We start from the raw sequence: 18731 nt of genomic DNA, 5'->3' as shown, positions 1-18731 counted from the left end.
ATATTCTAAAAATGTAAGAAAATAAGAAATGAGCCCATAATTATGTGGGAAATGGAAGGAAAAATCTTTTTTTTTTCCTAACAGGAACAAACAAAAAATTCAGAGCCTAAAAGTTGTGACATTCATCAGAATACAGTACACAGCAAAATTGGTTGATTTTTGGGCAATGTTTCAGAGAAAAAAAAAGAAAAAGAAAAGAATGTAAAAAAAAGGGAAAAAAGTACTCACCGAGCAAGAAAATGTCAGAGGTAAAAAGGTCACAAGAAGAAGAGAGTTAATAGAAGGAAGGTAGGAGGAGAGTGAGGAGTAAGTGTGGAAAAGGGCAGATGCTCAGATACAATGTATCAGCTGCTGTACCAGTCTGGATACAAAGTAACAGCATCAAGGGACTACAGGCTGCATACTACCCACTGGATCAAACCATTGCACTGAAGTGGGGGTGTTGGGCTATCCAGGGCACTTCAAGCCACTAGTAATCAAAGCTGTCAATGCTTGATTATATGTCTATACACTGCAGAGGTTTTGTAGAATTATTCTCATTGCTATATTTGTTAATGATGAGTATCCAGAGAAAAAATGTTTCTCCTTTTCATCTCTGGCACCCCTGCTCCTTGCTCTAGTCATGGTCAAGTCCAGTTGATGCCTTATTAAATAGCTGGAGCTGTATAATGTTGAGCCTCCGATGAGAAAGGAGGGGAGAGAGGTGGATCTGCTTGTGCGAGCTGTCTGTGCATGATTAATCAAGACAAAATCACACTATTTGTATGCCTGTTAGACTTGGGTTCATTTGTGTGTCTGTGGGCATGTGGGCGCGTGTATGCCTAATGCAGGAATGCAAATCAATGCATACATTCACACAGAAGAAGAATCGCTAAGCGCTCGGGACAGTGGGGACTCGTGTATCAATGGTGGCATTTGTAAGACAACGTCTTCCATCATGATCTCGGAGAAAGTGGCAGTGGCTGCGACATGCGTAAATGGTGGCATAATAATATTGCATTGGGCACAATTCAGACAGAAGTAAGAAACCTGTATGATCAACTTTAGATGTTTCTTGTTTAGTTTGCTTTTAGCTTCTGTGTTATGTTGTATGCAGGTTGGTAAATACTCTCCAAAAGTCAAACTTAGAGCAATTGTAATAAATAAACTAAACTAATTGTTTTTTTTTTCCAAAACAGTTACATGGCCTTGTATACATGAGTTTATCAAGTGAACTTTAATATAGTATCATTTCTACTTTGTTCTGCAATTCCATGTGACATTATGGCCCCAATTCATTAAAGAAGCACTCCTCCTTCCATGAAAATTTTCATCCCCCTAATATGTGCACTTACAATTGCTCATTTTCCGTTTCTACCAAGCTAAGGCTGCTTTCAGACTAGCGTTACCGGGTGCAGCGCACGGCCGCCGCTAGGCTCCACCCCCGACCGTGCCCCCTACGGTCAGCTCCACCTCTGATCGCATGGCACTGCATGCGATCAGCGTACCCTATATTTAGCTTTGGGTATGCTGGCCGTGCGCTGGTATGATTTTGCCGGCGCTTGCACCCTTTTGGCGCTGCCCCGAGTGCACAAAAACGCACTGTGTTGCATTTTTATGCGCTCGGCACAGTCCCAAAAGGGTGCAAGCGCCTGCAAAATCATACCAGCGCACGGCCAGCATACCCAAAGCTAAATATAGGGTACGCTGATCGCATGCAGTGCCATGCGATCAGAGGAGAAGCTGACAGGAGGGGCGCGGCCAGGGGAGGAGCTTAGCGGTGGCTGTGCGCTGCACTCGGTAACGCTAGTGTGAAACTAGCCTAACTCTTCTCTTTTCCATTAGGTCCATGACATCATATGATTAAAAACTGACTGATTTCAATTTTTCCTGTATGAGTCATAAGTAGAGTTGAGCGAAACAGGTCGAAAAATTTCAAAAGTCGGGTTTCATGAAACGAAACCCGACCCTAGGATGAGGTCGGCCACGATGTCGGTGTGACGGACTCAGCTCCGGCTGAGCCCATTTTTTGAGTGGACCCTCTGGGTCGTGGCACCCACCCACCGAGGGCGAGCTGACCTTGTGAGAATCCACCCCCTATACAGGGAGTGTCAGGGGCAAGACCAAGGGGGTGAGCCACCACGACTGCTGGGACCAGACGGCCGGCTCAGGGGACACTAGACGAGTGTCTGACGACAAGGACGAGCAGGAAGCAAGACGAGACTAGACGTAGGTGCAAGGTATCTTCATTAGAATAACACAAGATCACATACAGAGAAAACAAGCAAAACGTGCAAGGTGCGCGCGTGGGCACGCCAAGGTCCATAACATGGTACGTGCCAGATGGCATGCCTAGGCACAGGTAATGGCATGATGGCATCGGACTCCGGACTGCTGGCAAACCGACAGGGTCCAGGGATCAGGCTGCGGACGTCAGCTCCGGACATTAGGCCGTAGTCATCTGGTTCCGGACCTCTGGCAACGGTCGACAGGTTCCGGGCATCCGGCAGGCAAACCAGGGTTCAGGCAAGGAGGCACGACAGATATCCAAGCAGGGTGCGTGTTTAGGGAACACGCCAAGGTCCAAGGCTAGGTGCGTGTGTAGGGGACACGCCAGGGTCCAAGGCTAGGTGCGTGTGTAGGGGACACACCAGGGTTCAAGACTAGGTGCAAAGCAAGGCAAAGACAAACATGGCACGAGAGACAACACAAGACATGGCACAAGACAAGAGGCAGAATACGAGCACGGAGCGTGTGCAGAGACGCACTACAGAGCAAAGTGCAAGGGCACAGAATAGAGGGAGCAACCCCACAGACCCAGAGCCTTGCAGGGAAGCAACACAATATTCAGGCCCTGAGCATAGGAAGAGGCGGCCTGATATAGGGCATAGCACCTCCTCCTCCAGGTCAGGACCAGGGGAGAACTTCCGGGATTCTAGACATGACGAGATGATAGCAGAACCAGACAGTGCAGGATCTTAGGAAACGTCACATGATCAGGGTTTCAGACATGACGAGATGATCACCGAACCAACCAGTGCAGGATCCTAGGAAGAACACATGATCCGGGATTCTAGACATGACGAGATGATTGCAGAACCAGACAGTGCAGGATCTTAAGAAACATCACATGATCAAGGACTCCAGACATGACGAGAAGATCACAGAAGGCAGAGCAGAAACGCAGGGATCCTGCAGCTCAGACATGAGGTGAGTCTGCACACAGCTCTAGTGAACATGCAGGACAGCAGACAAAACATGCGCATGCACATCGCTCCAGGAGTTCTTGAGACAAACAGACATGGCAGACATGGCGGACGTGACAGTACCCCCCTCTTTAAGCCCCCTCTCACCGGGGCTGGAAAGAAGAAAAAAAAAAAAAATTTCTTCGGCAGAAACCAGAGTTTAGTACAAACCACTCCAACAATGTTGATCCGACATCTGAAACGGACACCTGCACCGGTCAAGACACAGGAGCCGCTAACGAGACATAAAGATCCAGTGGGGAGGACTGCGGTTAGACAAGCAAGTCTTCTTACTCTGGCTGCCATCATTTCCAAATGAGTCCAGAGGTCAAGGGCCAGGTCTGATTTACATCAGAAGAGTGGCCGGGGTACCGCCATATTCAGGAGAGTCCAGGAGACAGAGCAGATCAGATTCTATAACAGACGGGTCATCAGACGGGTAGCCGAGGTACCAGCGGAGTCCATGGCCTGATTAACTGTGACGGACTCAGCTCCTGCTGAGCCCATTTTTTGAGTGGACCCTCTGGGTCGTGGCACCCACCCACCGAGGGCGAGCTGACCTTGTGAGAATCCACCCCCTATACAGGGAGTGTCAGGGGCAAGACCAAGGGGGTGAGCCACCACGACTGCTGGGACCAGACAGCCGGCTCAGGGGACACTAGACGAGTGTCTGACGACAAGGACGAGCAGGAAGCAAGACGAGACTAGACGTAGGTGCAAGGTATCTTCATTAGAATAACACAAGATCACATACAGAGAAAACAAGCAAAACGTGCAAGGTGCGCGCGTGGGCACGCCAAGGTCCATAACATGGTACGTGCCAAATGGCATGCCTAGGCACAGGTAATGGCATGATGGCATCGGACTCCGGACTGCTGGCAAACCGACAGGGTCCAGGGATCAGGCTGCGGACGTCAGCTCCGGACATTAGGCCGTAGTCATCTGGTTCCGGACCTCTGGCAACGGTCGGCAGGTTCCGGGCATCCGGCAGGCAAACCAGGGTTCAGGCAAGGAGGCACGACAGATATCCAAGCAGGGTGCGTGTTTAGGGAACACGCCAAGGTCCAAGGCTAGGTGCGTGTGTAGGGGACACGCCAGGGTCCAAGGCTAGGTGCGTGTGTAGGGGACACACCAGGGTTCAAGACTAGGTGCAAAGCAAGGCAAAGACAAACATGGCACGAGAGACAACACAAGACATGGCACAAGACAAGAGGCAGAATACGAGCACGGAGCGTGTGCAGAGACGCACTACAGAGCAAAGTGCAAGGGCACAGAATAGAGGGAGCAACCCCACAGACCCAGAGCCTTGCAGGGAAGCAACACAATAATCAGGCCCTGAGCATAGGAAGAGGCGGCCTGATATAGGGCATAGCACCTCCTCCTCCAGGTCAGGACCAGGGGAGAACTTCCGGGATTCTAGACATGACGAGATGATAGCAGAACCAGACAGTGCAGGATCTTAGGAAACGTCACATGATCAGGGTTTCAGACATGACGAGATGATCACCGAACCAACCAGTGCAGGATCCTAGGAAGAACACATGATCCAGGATTCTAGACATGACGAGATGATTGCAGAACCAGACAGTGCAGGATCTTAAGAAACATCACATGATCAAGGACTCCAGACATGACGAGAAGATCACAGAAGGCAGAGCAGAAACGCAGGGATCCTGCAGCTCAGACATGAGGTGAGTCTGCACACAGCTCTAGCGAACATGCAGGACAGCAGACAAAACATGCGCATGCACATCGCTCCAGGAGTTCTTGAGACAAACAGACATGGCAGACATGGCGGACGTGACAGTCGGCGACTTAAGCGCCAAAGTCGCGTTTCAAAAGTTTGTTTTGCGCTCTTTTTCAGCCAATCAGGATCCACGGACACTGTGGGCAACGTGATGACATAGGCAGGGGTCACCACCATCTTTCAGAAGGGCATGCAAGTGATTGGCTTGCTTTGGTGGGCGTCACAGGGGGTATAAAAGGGCATGCACGCCGACCGCCATGTTACTCATGCTGATCTCAGAATAGGAAAAGCTGCTGCTGATGATGATTTTGAAGGGAGAGCGTTAGGCAGGGAAGAAGACACCAAAAACTGCTTCTGCTGCTAGCGATTTTGCCTGTACAACACACCAGTCACTGTGTGTGCAGTGCAAGTGGAGGCTATATTTTGCTGGATCAGCGGTGTTGGTTGTTAGGCTGCCTTCTAAGGCTTCCTGACGGCTGCATTGCTGTTTACCCACTGCTCTGCAAACTGCTTTTTTAAAAGCAATCCCAATTTTTTTTTTGTCCTGGTGAGGTACTGAGCGTGCATTTTTTCACACCATACAGCGGTGCACACTCCTCACACAGTACCGTGTAACGGCTGTTATCACAGCCACAGTGAAGCTATCTGTGTGTCACTCTGTAAAGATAAGTCGAGGACATGTTCCGTTCTTACAGACCTGCACCTTCTAGTTTTGTCTAGCTTTCAAACAGTTAAATATATTTGCTGTTTGATCACATTCAAAACTATAGAGAGACAGCGTGTGTCAGTCCGTATACTTAAAAAACACGGAGCTTGACAATTTTACGTACACCGGACAGCCGTGTACGTGCACGCTCCTCTCTCAGTACCGTGTAACGGCTGTTATCACGGCCACAGTGTCGCTCTGTAAGGATAAGTCGAGGACTTATTCCGTTCTTACAGACCTACACTCTAGGGAGATTCCTATTCTGCCCAATTCTATATACACCTTGTAGTTTGTCATACACTAGCCAATTTCTGCCTGTGACATAGCACTGTGATATTCACTGGGCCTCACACAATCCAAAAGTGTCCAGTGTCCACAAGTGTGTGCTGAAAATCAAAATCTCCGTTATCCTCTAGTCACATTTTTCACACCTGCGACATCAAGCCTGTGACATAGCGCTGTGATATTCAGTGGGCCTCACACAATCCAAAAGTGTCCAGTGTCCACAAGTGTGTGCAGAAATTCAAAATCTCCATTATCCTCTAGTGACATTTTTCACACCTGCGACATCGAGCCTGTGACATAGCGTTGTGATATTCAGTGGGCCTCACACAATCCAAAAGTGTCCAGTGTCCACAAGTGTGTGCAGAAATTCAAAATCTCCCCTGTCCTATAGACACCTTGTACCTTGTTTTACATTACTATATAGTTTGTTGGATTTTGTCTACATTTCTACCAAAAATGAGGAAGGCTGGTGGAAGAGGCCGTGGAATTGGGCGGGGGATGGCAGCTGGTAATGATGGTGTTGGTGGCGGATCTGATGGTAGTGGCAAAAGCAAAATAGGACCGAATACAGGAGGTGTTGAGCCTGCGTCATCGTCTGGCTCCACAAGGCCTCGAAGGCTTAGTTTTCTAGGAGTTGGCAAACCGCTTTTAAAGCCAGAGCTTCAGGGAAAAGTTTTCTCTTACATTGCTGACTCAGCCTCCAGCTCTATCGCCTCCTCTTCTGAAGTTGTAAAAAATAAAAGCACTGAGTCGTCATTGGAGGCTCATGTTCATGAACCACACCTTTCCTTGTGTCCTTCGCCCCAACCAAGATTGAAGGATGACGCAGACCATACTAATGATTACTCCATGGAGCTGTTTTCACATACCATGCCTGGATTATCAAGTGAAATGGTGAATTACCCAGGCCAAGATGAATCTGACATGGAGTGCACTGATGCACAGCCACTGATAGACGATTCTGCTGGTACATTCACTCAGAGCACTACATTGTCCTCGCAGTGTACAGAGCCAGATTCTGACCCTGATGAGACTCAGGTGCCCCTTCCCGCACACTATACCACCATACACGGTGACACAGAGGAAGGCAAGCTCTACACACAGTGGCTATTCATCTCTAAGCTCCTCAGTCTGTTCATATAAAGATCATTCATTGTGCAACACCCAAGTAGTGATCTCCGAGGCAGAGGTGATACGCATCCTGAAGGGACTTAAGGTCAAAAAGGCACCTGGCCCTGATGGTGTATCTCCAATGTGTCTGAAAGTATGTGCTACCCAGCTTGCCCCTATACTGACAAATATATACAATGTGTCACTGAAAGAGTGCGTTGTACCTCAGTGTTGGAAAAATTCCACAATTATCCCTGTCCCCAAGAAAGTGGGATCCTCTGAGTTGAACGACTATAGACCAGTAGCACTCACATCTGTAGCTATGAAAGTCTTCGAAAGAATTATGATGTCCCACCTGATAAAATTCACGCAGAAGCTATGGGACCCGCTTCAGTTTGCCTATAAGGAGAATCGTTCGGCAAACGACACTGTCAATCTGGCACTGAAGTACATTTTGGATCATACAGATGAGCGGCACTCATATGTCCGGATTCTTTTCATGGACTTTAGCTCAGCGTTCAATACCATTGATCCGAATTTACTTCATAAGAAAATGGTAGCTCTTGGAGTCCCTCTCAACTTATGCTTGTGGATTTATAACTTCCTGACAGCCAGGATACAGAGTGTAAAAGTTGGACCATTCACTTCGGACACCTTGGTCACAAACATCGGGGCACCTCAGGGGTGTGTTTTGTCCCCGTTACTGTTTTCTCTCTATACGAATGATTGCATCTCTTCAGCAGACTCAGTAAAAATCTTGAAATTTGCCGTTGATATGACACTGATTGGTCTCATCAGGGGAAATGCTGAAGACTTGTATCGGAGTGAGGTGGAAAGAATATGTGACTGGTGTAAAGCCAATAATCTTGTACTCAACACTAAAAAAACTGCTGAGATGGTTGTGGATTTTAGGAAAGATCAACATGAGATACTTCCAATCTACATCCATGACGAAGTGGTTCTTAGGGTCACAGAGACCAAATTCCTTGGTGTTATCATCTCTCATGATCTTAAATGGGGGAACAACGTGGATGCTGTTATAAGAAAAGCACAACAGAGGATGTTCTTCCTGCGTCAGCTGAAAAGATATGGTTTGTCTAAGAATCTGCTGATCTTATTCTTTAATGCTGTCATCAGATCTGTGATTTGTTCCTCTCTGATAGTCTGGTATGGGGGAGCCACTGCGCATGACAAACTCCGCTTACAAAGGACTTTCAGAACAGCAGAGAGAAAATCCAGGATCTTTATGATAAGAGTATTCGATCCCACGCATTGAAAATTTCCTCCGATCCCTCTCACCCGGGACACTCCTCATTCCAACTACTCCCTTCAGGACGTCGCTTCAGAGTCCCCAAATGCAGTACCAACCACCATATGAACAGCTTCTATCCACTCTCTGTTCAACAGTTAAATCGTCATGTGTAGACTATATACTGTATCTGTCTTGTTAGATGTTACTTGTTGTATCTGTTGTTATATATTATGTTGCCTCTTTGCCACAAAGAATTCCTTGTATATATGTAATATGTACTTGGCGATAATACATTTGATTGATTGATTGATTGATTGAAGGTGCACATGACATTGAAGAGGAGGTGATGGATGACCCAGTTGTTGACCCAGATTGGCATCCATTGGGGGAAGAGGGTGCTGCTTCCAATAGCTCAGATGAGGAGGAGGAGCATCCACAGCACACATTGACATCGTAACAGCTGTTACTGGCAGGCCTGGAGCACTCCAAAGACAGGTTCCAAAAATCAAAAGAATTGCTGGACAGCTTGTCCAGAGGGTCAAAATATCACAGCGTGCTAGGCCGCAAAATGTCTGCCAAAGTAGGAAGAGTGCAGTGTGGCACTTTTTTGAACAAAATCCTCATGATCAGACCAGGGTTATCTGTAAGAAGTGCGTAAAGACCTTTAGCCGAGGGAAAAATCTGAAAAATTTGAATACCAGTTGCATGCTTAGACATTTAACCAGCATGCAGTTGCAAGCGTGGACACAACACCAAACCTCAAGTACCACATGTGCAACTGATCACAAAGATGGTAGTCAGCAACGCTACATTGTTTCCCCCACTGTAAGCCCACCGGTTAGCACAGTAGCAAATGTTGAGGTATCGTTGCAAGGCCACAGCAGTCAGGGAATACCACTGTTATATCAACGAAAGACTGAATCTAGGCCATCAGAAAGAACACCAACTCCATCACCATCATCAACCCTCTCTCAGTCCGCCCTGTCCACCGCTACTTCCACCATATGCAGCTCTCAAGTCCAGCTCACCCTCCCAGACACTATGAGTAGGTCAAGAAAGTACTCAGTCTCTCATCCGCGTACACTGGGTTTGAACGCCCACATTGCCAAACTAATCTCGTTAGAGATGATGCCCTATCGGTTGGTGGAAAGCGCAGCTTTCCGCGAACTCATGGCCTATGCAGTACCACGCAATGACCTACCCAGTCGCCACTTCTTCTCTCGCAAAGCCATCCCAGCCCTCCACCATCATGTGAAAGACCGCATTGTCCATTCACTCAAGCAGTCAGTGAGTGGAAAGGTGCACCTCACAACTGATGCATGGTCCAGTCGGCATGGCCAGGGCCGTTACGTGTCCATCACTGCGCACTGGGTTAATGTGGTGGATGCAGGGTCCACAGGGCACAGCGGTGGTGGGACAGTGCTGCCTAGCCCACGGTATAGGAAACAGTTGGCAGTAGGCGTTCGAACCTCCTCCTCCTCCTCCAGAAGCGAAAGCTCGTCCACAGAGCGCAGTCGTACGAGCACTCCATCTGCAGCTGCCACTGTTGCACACGAGGTGTCCCCCTATCGAGCAGCTAGTGGAAAGCGTCAGCAGGCTGTGTTGCAGATGATGTGTTTGGGCAACAGACACACTGCCGAGGTGCTGGCCGAGTACTTTCAGCGACAAACTGAGTCATGGCTGGGCAGTGTACATCTTGAGGCAGGCAAGGTAGTTAGTGATAACGGCCGTAATTTTGTGGCAGTCATAGCCCTTTCAAAACTCAGCCACATACCTTGCTTGGCTCACACCTTGAACCTGGTGGTGCAGTGCTTCCTCAATAATTATCCAGAGTTAGCAGCCCTGCTCCAGAAGGTGCGAAGACTGTGCGTGCACATCCGCCGGTCGCCTGTACACTCCATTCGTATGCAGAGGCTGCAGCGATTGCTCCACCTTCCCAACCACCGCCTCATTATCGACATTGCAACAAGGTGGAACTCCACCCTGCACATGGATGAGCGGCTGTGCGAGCAGAGGCAGGCCATAATGCATTTGTGGGAGGATACACGGCCAGGCACTTTGAGAGCAGACATGGAGTTGACAGGTGTGCAGTGGTCGAAGCTGAAAGACCTCTGTAAAGTCCTTCAGTGTTTTGAGGAATGCACACGGCTGGTAAGCGCAGATGATGCCATCCTAAGCATGAGCATCCCACTTATGCGTCTGCTCATGCAAACTTTGATGCACCTTAAGGAGCAGGCGTCTGCAGCCAATGTTGACGAGGAGGAAGAGGTGGAGGGAATCCTTGATGACATTCAGCCATTGTCTGCTCAGGGACCTCTCCTGGACGAGGTGGAGGAAGAAGAGGAGGAGGAGGATGATGATGGGGATGATTACTTAGGGGAGGAGGATGCATCTCATGGGGCAAGTGAAACTGTTGGCGTGGCAAGGTCTGGTACAGGGTTTGTGCGTGACTGGAGGGATGTGGATTTGCCAGAAAGTGCTCCTCCACCCAGCACTCGCAGTGCATCATTGACACCGGGAACATTGGCCCACATGTCAGATTATGCCTTGCAGATCCTAAAAAGGGACCCACGCATTGCCAAAATGATGAACGATGACGACTACTGGTTGGCCAGCATCCTGGATCCACGCTATAAAGGCAAATTACAAAACATCATGCCACAGGAGAACCTTGACCTAATATTGGCTACTAAACAATCAAATCTGGTTAACCGGTTGTTTGAGGCATTCCCAGCACACAGCAGCGGTGATGGTTCTCACACGAGCTGTACGGGCCGGGGGCAGCTTGGCAGAGGTATTCGTGGTGCACACAGCAGAAGTGGCGTTGGAGACAGGGGTTTCATGACAATGTTGTGGACCGATTTTTCACGGACCGCTCACACAACTGGTAATACTGCATCGATGGAAAATGACAGGAGACAGCAGTTGTCAACTATGGTTAACAGCTACTTTTCCTCCCATATCGATGTTCTCCCGCACAGGTCATTCCCCTTTGACTATTAGGCCGCTAAACTGGACACCAGGCCTGAATTGGCACAATATGCCTTACAGGAGCTCGCTTGCCCAGCTGCAAGTGTGCTATCGGAAAGAGTCTTCAGTGCAGCTGGATCAATCCTGACAGAAAAAAGGACCCGTCTGTCAACCCATAATGTGGATGATCTAACCTTCATTAAAATGAACCATGCATGGGTTTCCAAGGATTTTGTCCCACCTTCCCTTGATGACACATAGGTTGCCAGAAAAATGGCTTGCTTTGGTCCTCCTCCTATTCCGCGAACTTGACCTATTTCACCTTTTGCATCAGCTGAATGACCCACATCTACATATGCCACTTTGTAAACCTCCCTAATTGGGCGGCCCCCCCCATGGCCGGGGTCACCACCTAGCGCACAAAACCATGCGAGTGCTGTTGCCCTGGACAGGTGGGTAGGCCGACTCTTGGGCACGGGCATTGGCATAGGGTCCCTCATACTGCAATCAAGTGTCTCTGACAGTGGTGGTGCACACCCGCCGTCAGACACACCGCCGTACTATGAGGGGCCCAGTGCCAGTACCGACGCCCACGAGTGTGCCCCCCTTGCTTGGGCAGGGCCCCAGCATTTGCAATGTTTACCTCTCCCTGCTCCTCCGCTGTGTAGTCTGGGCTGTCAAATCCTTCACTGGGACTGCCACTACAAATTGATTGAACTGAAAGATGATGGTTAAGATGTAGCTATGCCCTGTCCTGTTGGCCGGGCTCTAGCTCCAGATGATCAGTGGCTTCCATTTCTTATGGACGTCGACTCACAATTACATGCAGTGGTGGTTTATCATCAGCTTTCACAGTTTTCCTACTCACAAACGTGTGACATTCCGGCGCACATTTCAAAATGTGCCCTCTCATGCCAATCAAATAGAATCGCCTACGGCCTGTGGCTTCTGTCTTTTGCACTCCAAAGTTACGTGACAGATCATGATAGCCAGTGAGCACCATGTTTACATCGCTCCCTGTGATAAAAATTGGATTGAGTAACAGTGATGGAATCAACGGAAGTGCGATACAGCAAGACTTTATTCACAAAAAAATGTTATCACTGTCTCAACACACAAATTAATTGAGGGTCAGCATCGCCTATGAGAATTGTGACGGAAGTTTTTCCCGTGAATAATAATTCTTAGATTTCTGCAATCAATAGCCTTTATGTCACTAATTGTATGCATCTCATTTCCTATTGCGGAGAGGCTGGACTGTATTACTGAGACAGAAATATATATGAAGATTTAAAAATAACACCAAAAGTATATAGTTGTGTACGCCTCAAATGCATTTCCTTTTTTCCACTTTTTAGATTGCTGTGTAATCCATACTAAGAACACGGAGATTTTACATGTTTAAACTATGCTATATATACCTGCTATCCAGTGATAAAGTACCCTTTCTCAACTTTGTACAATCTGGTCAAATCCATACTGGGCCTGAGAACATCTGAGTCTGCCTCCTGATCTATAGACATATATTTTTAATGTGTAAACTAGGCTACATATATACATGTTATCCGGTGAAACTGTACCCTTTATCAACTTTCTACAATGTTGTTGAATCCATACTGGGCCTGAGAACGGCTGCCGAGCTGTTAAGCAAGCTACAACACCTGTGGTTTGGACACGTAATTTTTTCAGGAATGACGGTTAGGCCTAACTCCGGAATTGCGGTTGACCTGAACTTACTGGGAAATCATCGTTCGCGGGGAATTAATCTGAATCCCAGATCCCCATCACTAACGGAGTTCAGCAGGTTATCTGCACCTTTAAGCGACAAAAGCTGGTCCTTTCAGTGTAGCGTGCATGCAGCCCCGGACATGTACTGGAATGCTAGACCTGTTATTGCTCGATTTCACGTGCCACAGCCTCGCGTATCCCTCTAGTAAGCTTGACACGTACCGCGGGGCCATGCCGGAGTCTCGGTCGTTAACGGAATAAAGCTGAGAAATCGCTAGCACAACTACAAATGGACATACCACACCACACACAGAATCGACAAAGCTTGCAATCTGTCCATCTTTTCTGTAGCTTGTATGGTAGCGGTTTCCCGGGTGCAGTCCAATTAAGCCACAGGCTCCACTCCTGGTTGTGCCCTTTTGGACATTCCTTTAAGGTTCAGCTTTGCAATCATACTGCCCGCGGAAACCAAAAACGTTGCCTTCAGGGACGCTGTTAGGAGGTTTGTGGGAATAACGCCGCCCGATCAGCAGTCGGCATATGGGTCGCCCTCCCAGGGCTGTGGGGTACTCGGTACCGGGCCGGTGTCAGTGGGATGTGTCACAGCAGCGGTGACCCGGACGGTGGCCCTGGGCGCACATGTAAATGGCGTGGTATAATGGTAAAGAGTTTATATAGATAGTTTGACGCCACCTGTGGTGTTCGGCAACATAGATGTTAGGCCGACGCTGCATGCAGATCATCTGGGACTGATGGTGTTGTGCAGCAAAGATGGTGAAGCTCCCCACAGGTGGAGCTGGAGTCCCAGGGAAGTGTAGATGTAGTGATGGGGGAAAGGCACAGGCGGTGTAGGTGCTGGTACCCAGATGTAGCGGTGCTGGAATAACTGTAGGACACCAGAGCGTGCAGTTCCAAAGCTTTACTCACAGTCTGCAGGTTACACAGATGCCTGCCTCTGTTCTGTGTCCTCCGGGTCAGGACCTGTGCCAACCTCCGGGACCAGAATGGAAAGCTCCCTTCCAACACTCCGCCAACATGTACCTTCCTGAACGTCTCCTTTCTAGCGCTTGTGGGGGAAGCACTCACAGGACCGTGGTTTCTGCTGCAGGAACGTCAGTGTCCCTACAAACTCGGAGACCGGAATCTGGACCATGCGCTCCAGCTAGGAGTGAGCCTTAACTCTGCTCATCCTCCAGCTCCCCTTCTCACGTCCACACACTTCCCCTTCCCTGCACAGAGTGCCCTAACTTACCTCCTCCCGACCACAGAGAGCAGCTCCTCAGCAGTCAGGTTCAGAGGTCTCCCTGCTGGCCTGGAGTGGGAAATGTGCTGTGTGTTGGTTTCACTGCTAGAGAGATCCTTCGTTGCTCCCAAGCTTGACAACACACTCCCTAGGAGGAAGGCAATGCCACAGTGGCAACCGTACTCTTGGGGACTCCACAAGTGCACTGAGGCCCAGCCACTGCTGGATGATGCTGCTGGTACATTGACTCAGACCACTACATTCCCCTCGCACTCTACACAGCCAGGATCTGACCCAGAGGAAACTCAGGTTCCCCTTCCTGCATACTATACCACCTTACACGGTGACAAAGAGGAAGGTGCAGATGAAAGTGCAGGTTCCTTGAGCAGGTGGGGGGCATACTCATGGGCATACTCATGGGCGATAGCACTGGCACAGGGCACCGCATAGTACGCAAAAGTGTCTCTGCCGGTGGGAGGGTCTAAACAGCCAAGTGCAGTGAGATGGAAGATGGGGACGACAAGGAGTTCAGAGTAGTGCAGGGATTCCCTAGCAAGGAGACTTATGTAATTGTTTTCAATGTTGGGACAGCAATTTTTGGGGAGCACTATACTCTGGTGAATGATATATGGGGCCCACCATACACTGGAGCATTCCAAAGGTGGATATCAGACACTGGAGCAGCATTTACAGGGCCCATTATACACTAGAGCAGTTGAAATGGGGCCCATTATATATGGAGCATTATTTGGGCCCATAAGACAGTGGAGCTTCATCCATTGGGACCAACATATACTGTAGCATTATGTGGAGCTCATCATATATGGTTTGAAACATTATATGGGAATAATGATTCCATATGGAGAAATATATGGGCCTCATTACTCTGTATAGCGCACTAAGCACTGGCCATAATACTGTATGGAGTTATATACTGTCCGTTTTTGGAGGTATTGGAGAATTTAAAATGGATATCAGTCATGAGATGTAAGAAGTGAAGTATTTTTCATTGTACTATACTGCTATTTCTCTGCCGTATCGGAGCATCATGAGTTGTGGTATGTGTTAAAGGGGCGCTCTTTGGCCCTGGGCCCACGAAAACCAGGAGCCAGCCCTCCCCTGTAGCCAAATAACCCCCATTTTTCATTGCGGAACTAGTATTATGAAGTTAATTAAGGTTGACAAGCTTCACTAACAAGAATTTATGCTTTTGGCATTCAAATGGGCACTGTTGGTGTGTTTCCTCCTCTCACTGCCGACTTTAATTCTCCATTGACTTACATTGGGTTTCGTGTTTCGGGACGACCCCGACTTTTCCCTATAGTCGGCCGATTTTACTCGACCCGACTTTTGGAAAAGTCGGGTTTCATGAAACGAAACTCAACCCTAAAAAAACAAAAGTCGCTCAACACTAGTCATAAGTCTCGGCAAAACTCCCTGGCAGGGTAGTGAAGCGGAGTGGCTAAATCAGGAGTTAAAGACAGGAATGATAAATGCAAGGACAAAAAATTTCCTTTTTCTGCATAGAGCAGAGAAAAGAGGAGAATTAGCTGTGTAGAAAGGCAAAATGAGCAATTGTAGGTACACAGTGCTACATAATGTGATGAGAGTGCTTCTATAGATAACTTTTTATATATGTAAATAGAATTTTAATAAAGTACATATTTTTTTAGCCAAGACCTCCTTTTTCTTGTTTTGCATTAAATTCTTTTTTTGGAGTTGCAAATAGTTATCACTGTGCTTTTCATTCTGATTCAATGACCAAGTTTATTAGCTAAACATGTACCCGTTGGATTTATTGATCTTAATGAAGGAACATAATGGAATAGGAGGTGTCTGACTGATTAAGGCCAGGTTCACATTAGCGTTTCAGTCTGCAGCGTGGTGCTGCGGACTTCTTTCCTTAAGCTTCGCCTATTCCCACATGCGTCCTGCATACCTATCTTTAACATTGTGTACGCAGGGACATGCGTTGTATGCGGATGCGTCCGCGTGCGTCTTTTTGAAGTGCTCTCCGAACGCAACATATTGCTTTGGCTTGCGTTCTGCAGGCACATCAAAATGACGCTAACGGTCGGATCCACATACTGTACAACGCATTTCCCTGCGTACACCGTGGATATCTGAAATTGGTACATGATGATGTGTTGCCCTCTTTATGCATTGAAGATGGCACGTTCCCTTAGATTTTCAAGCAAGTTGGTGCACCACCACATTATGGGTGTCAGGTCCGAGCATTCCTACAAAGAATCTGACCCACCCAGACTAGCATTTCTTCTGCGGTGTTGCCATCAGTGTGTCAAGAGTGGGAGAAGAGGGTTGTATTGACAATCCAACATAATGGGTAGCAATTTGAACACATTTTATAAAATAGCTTATGAAAGAATAATGTCACGTTAAAACCAAGCACACCATTGGTTTTCTTGTGAAATTCTCAATAAGTTTGATGTGTCACATGACCCTCTTCCCATTGAAAAAATAAAGTTGGATCCAAAATGGCCGCGTTGCTCACCACCCACCTTTAAAAGTTCCCCCCTCCCATATACTAATGTGCCACAAACAAAAGTTAATATCACCAACCATTTTATTTAGGTGTATCCATATAAATGGCCCACCCTGTATATATAGAGGTGTTGTGAATTCCCTGGCTCAGACTTCTGAGCCGAAGCTCCCCCTGCTCCCTCCGGTGGTTACTGGAGGTAGTGGAGCTGGCCAGATTGACAGAGGCCTGCCACCTGATGATGATGATGACGATTGGAGATCTGGGGTTACTGACTGGAGTATTTAAGTCTGCAGACTTCCTGCAATCCCTGCTGGTGATTGCTTTCCTGTGCATTCAGAGGTCTGATGTCTCCTGCCCTGATCCTGCATTTGTTCAGCTAAGTGGTTCATTTGCTAATCCTTTGCATCTGATCTGGTTTTTCTCTCTCTGCTTGTTGTGCGGGTTCAGCTTGCTCCTTTGGGGGCTGTGCTGGACCATCGCTCCATATGTTACAGCCTGTGTCAGTTTGTTCAGTCCCCTGTTATATTGGTCTCTTTTGCTTTGCTCCCAGTTCATACCGGAGTGCTGATATAGTGGGGGCGAAGTCGTGTGAATTCAGTGCTTTTTTGTACATCAGACGTGTTGGATTTTTCATGGTTTTTGCATGATTGCAGACAGTGTCTTTCCTTTCCTGTCCTGTCTAGTCAGTTTGAGCCCCATCGTTTGCCCCGTCTATTTTTCTGCCTGCGCTCGTGTTTCATCTTGTCTCACCGACAATATATGTTTGGGGGCTATCTATTCCTTTTGGGGTCTGCTCCGGGGCAGTTTAGATTTCACCTTTCTTGCTTTAGGCTTAGTTAGCTGCTGTGAATTCTCTTTCTGGCTTCCTTCTGGTGGTTACTGAAGGTAGTGGAGCTGATCTGATTGACAGAGGCTTGCCACCTGATAATAAGCAAGACAATTGGAGATCTGGGGTTTCTGAATGGGATTTAAGACAGCTGACTCCGTCTATTCCTGCTGGTGATTTTCTTCCTGTTCCTGCTGAGGTCTGATGTCTCCTGCTCTTTCCCTGCATGTTCAGCTAAGTGGTTCATTTGCTATTCTGTTTGCATTTGATCTGGTTTTGTCTATCTCTGTTTGGTGCGGGTCAGCCAGCTCCGGCTGGGGCTGTGCTGAATCACCGCCCATATGTTTCTGCATGTGCCAGTTTGTTTTGTTCCCTTTTATATTGGTCTCTTTTTGCTTTGCTTTCAGAATATACCAGAGTGCTGATATAGTGGGGGGCGAAGTTGTGCGACTTCAGTGTTTTTGTGCATCAGACGTGTTGGAAATTTTTGCAGGGTTTTTTGTGTGATTGCAGACAGTGTCTTTCCTTTCCTGTCCTGTCTAGTCAGTGGGGACCCCATCATTTGCTCAGTCTATTTTTCTGCCTGTGTTTGTGTTTTCATCTTGTCTCAACAACAATATATGTTTGGGGGCTATGTATTCCTTTGGGGTCTGCTCCGGGACAGTTTATATTTCCCCTTTCTTGCTTTAGGCTTAGTTAGCTCTCCAGCTGTGCCGAGGCGTCTAGGATCATCGCAGGTACGCTCCACAGCTACTGCTAGTTGTGTGGACAGGATCAGGGGTCTGCAATCCGCTTAGTTACCAACCTCTCTGGTTTTCTGTGGCTTAGCCTGGGCCTGCTATCCTCCTCTGTGACCCATTCATAACAGAATTACCAGCCTAACTGTAGACTCTAGGGTACTCTAAAGAAGGAAAGAATTTACGAAAAAAAAGAGTGTCAGAATTTTTTTTTTTCATATATTTTTTCCTCTTTTTTTTCTGGGGCTGTAGGAGGATATTTTTGGTCTAAATGGAGACTAAGCAATTGTCTGATCATGTTGAGCAGCTCGCTGCTGAAGTGCGGGGAATTTCTGCTCTCGCTCAATCATCTGCTGTTGAACCAAAAATCCCTACTCCTGATGTGTTTTCTGGGGATCAG

General features: G+C 47.9%; 1 protein-coding gene across 2 annotated transcripts in view; it reads right to left on the bottom strand.

Moving 5' to 3' along the window:
* RALY (RALY heterogeneous nuclear ribonucleoprotein) overlaps positions 1-554 on the bottom strand; it is a 506407-nt gene extending 505853 nt beyond the window's left edge. Inside the window, exon 1 of one of the 2 annotated variants that reach the window (XM_073555403.1) lies at positions 229-554. The gene's annotated coding sequence lies outside the window, so the exon portion shown is untranslated. The remainder of the gene's footprint in view (positions 1-228) is intronic. The other variant, XM_073555402.1, reaches the window with a different exon arrangement.
* Positions 555-18731: the final 18177 nt, after the last annotated feature.

Source organism: Dendrobates tinctorius, unplaced genomic scaffold (assembly GCF_039654945.1).
Source record: "Dendrobates tinctorius isolate UK_male_01 unplaced genomic scaffold, ASM3965494v1 ptg000223l, whole genome shotgun sequence".
NCBI lineage: Eukaryota > Metazoa > Chordata > Amphibia > Anura > Dendrobatidae > Dendrobates > Dendrobates tinctorius.
Note: the sequence above shows the minus strand (reverse complement) of the source record. Positions and strands in the feature narration are given on the sequence as shown.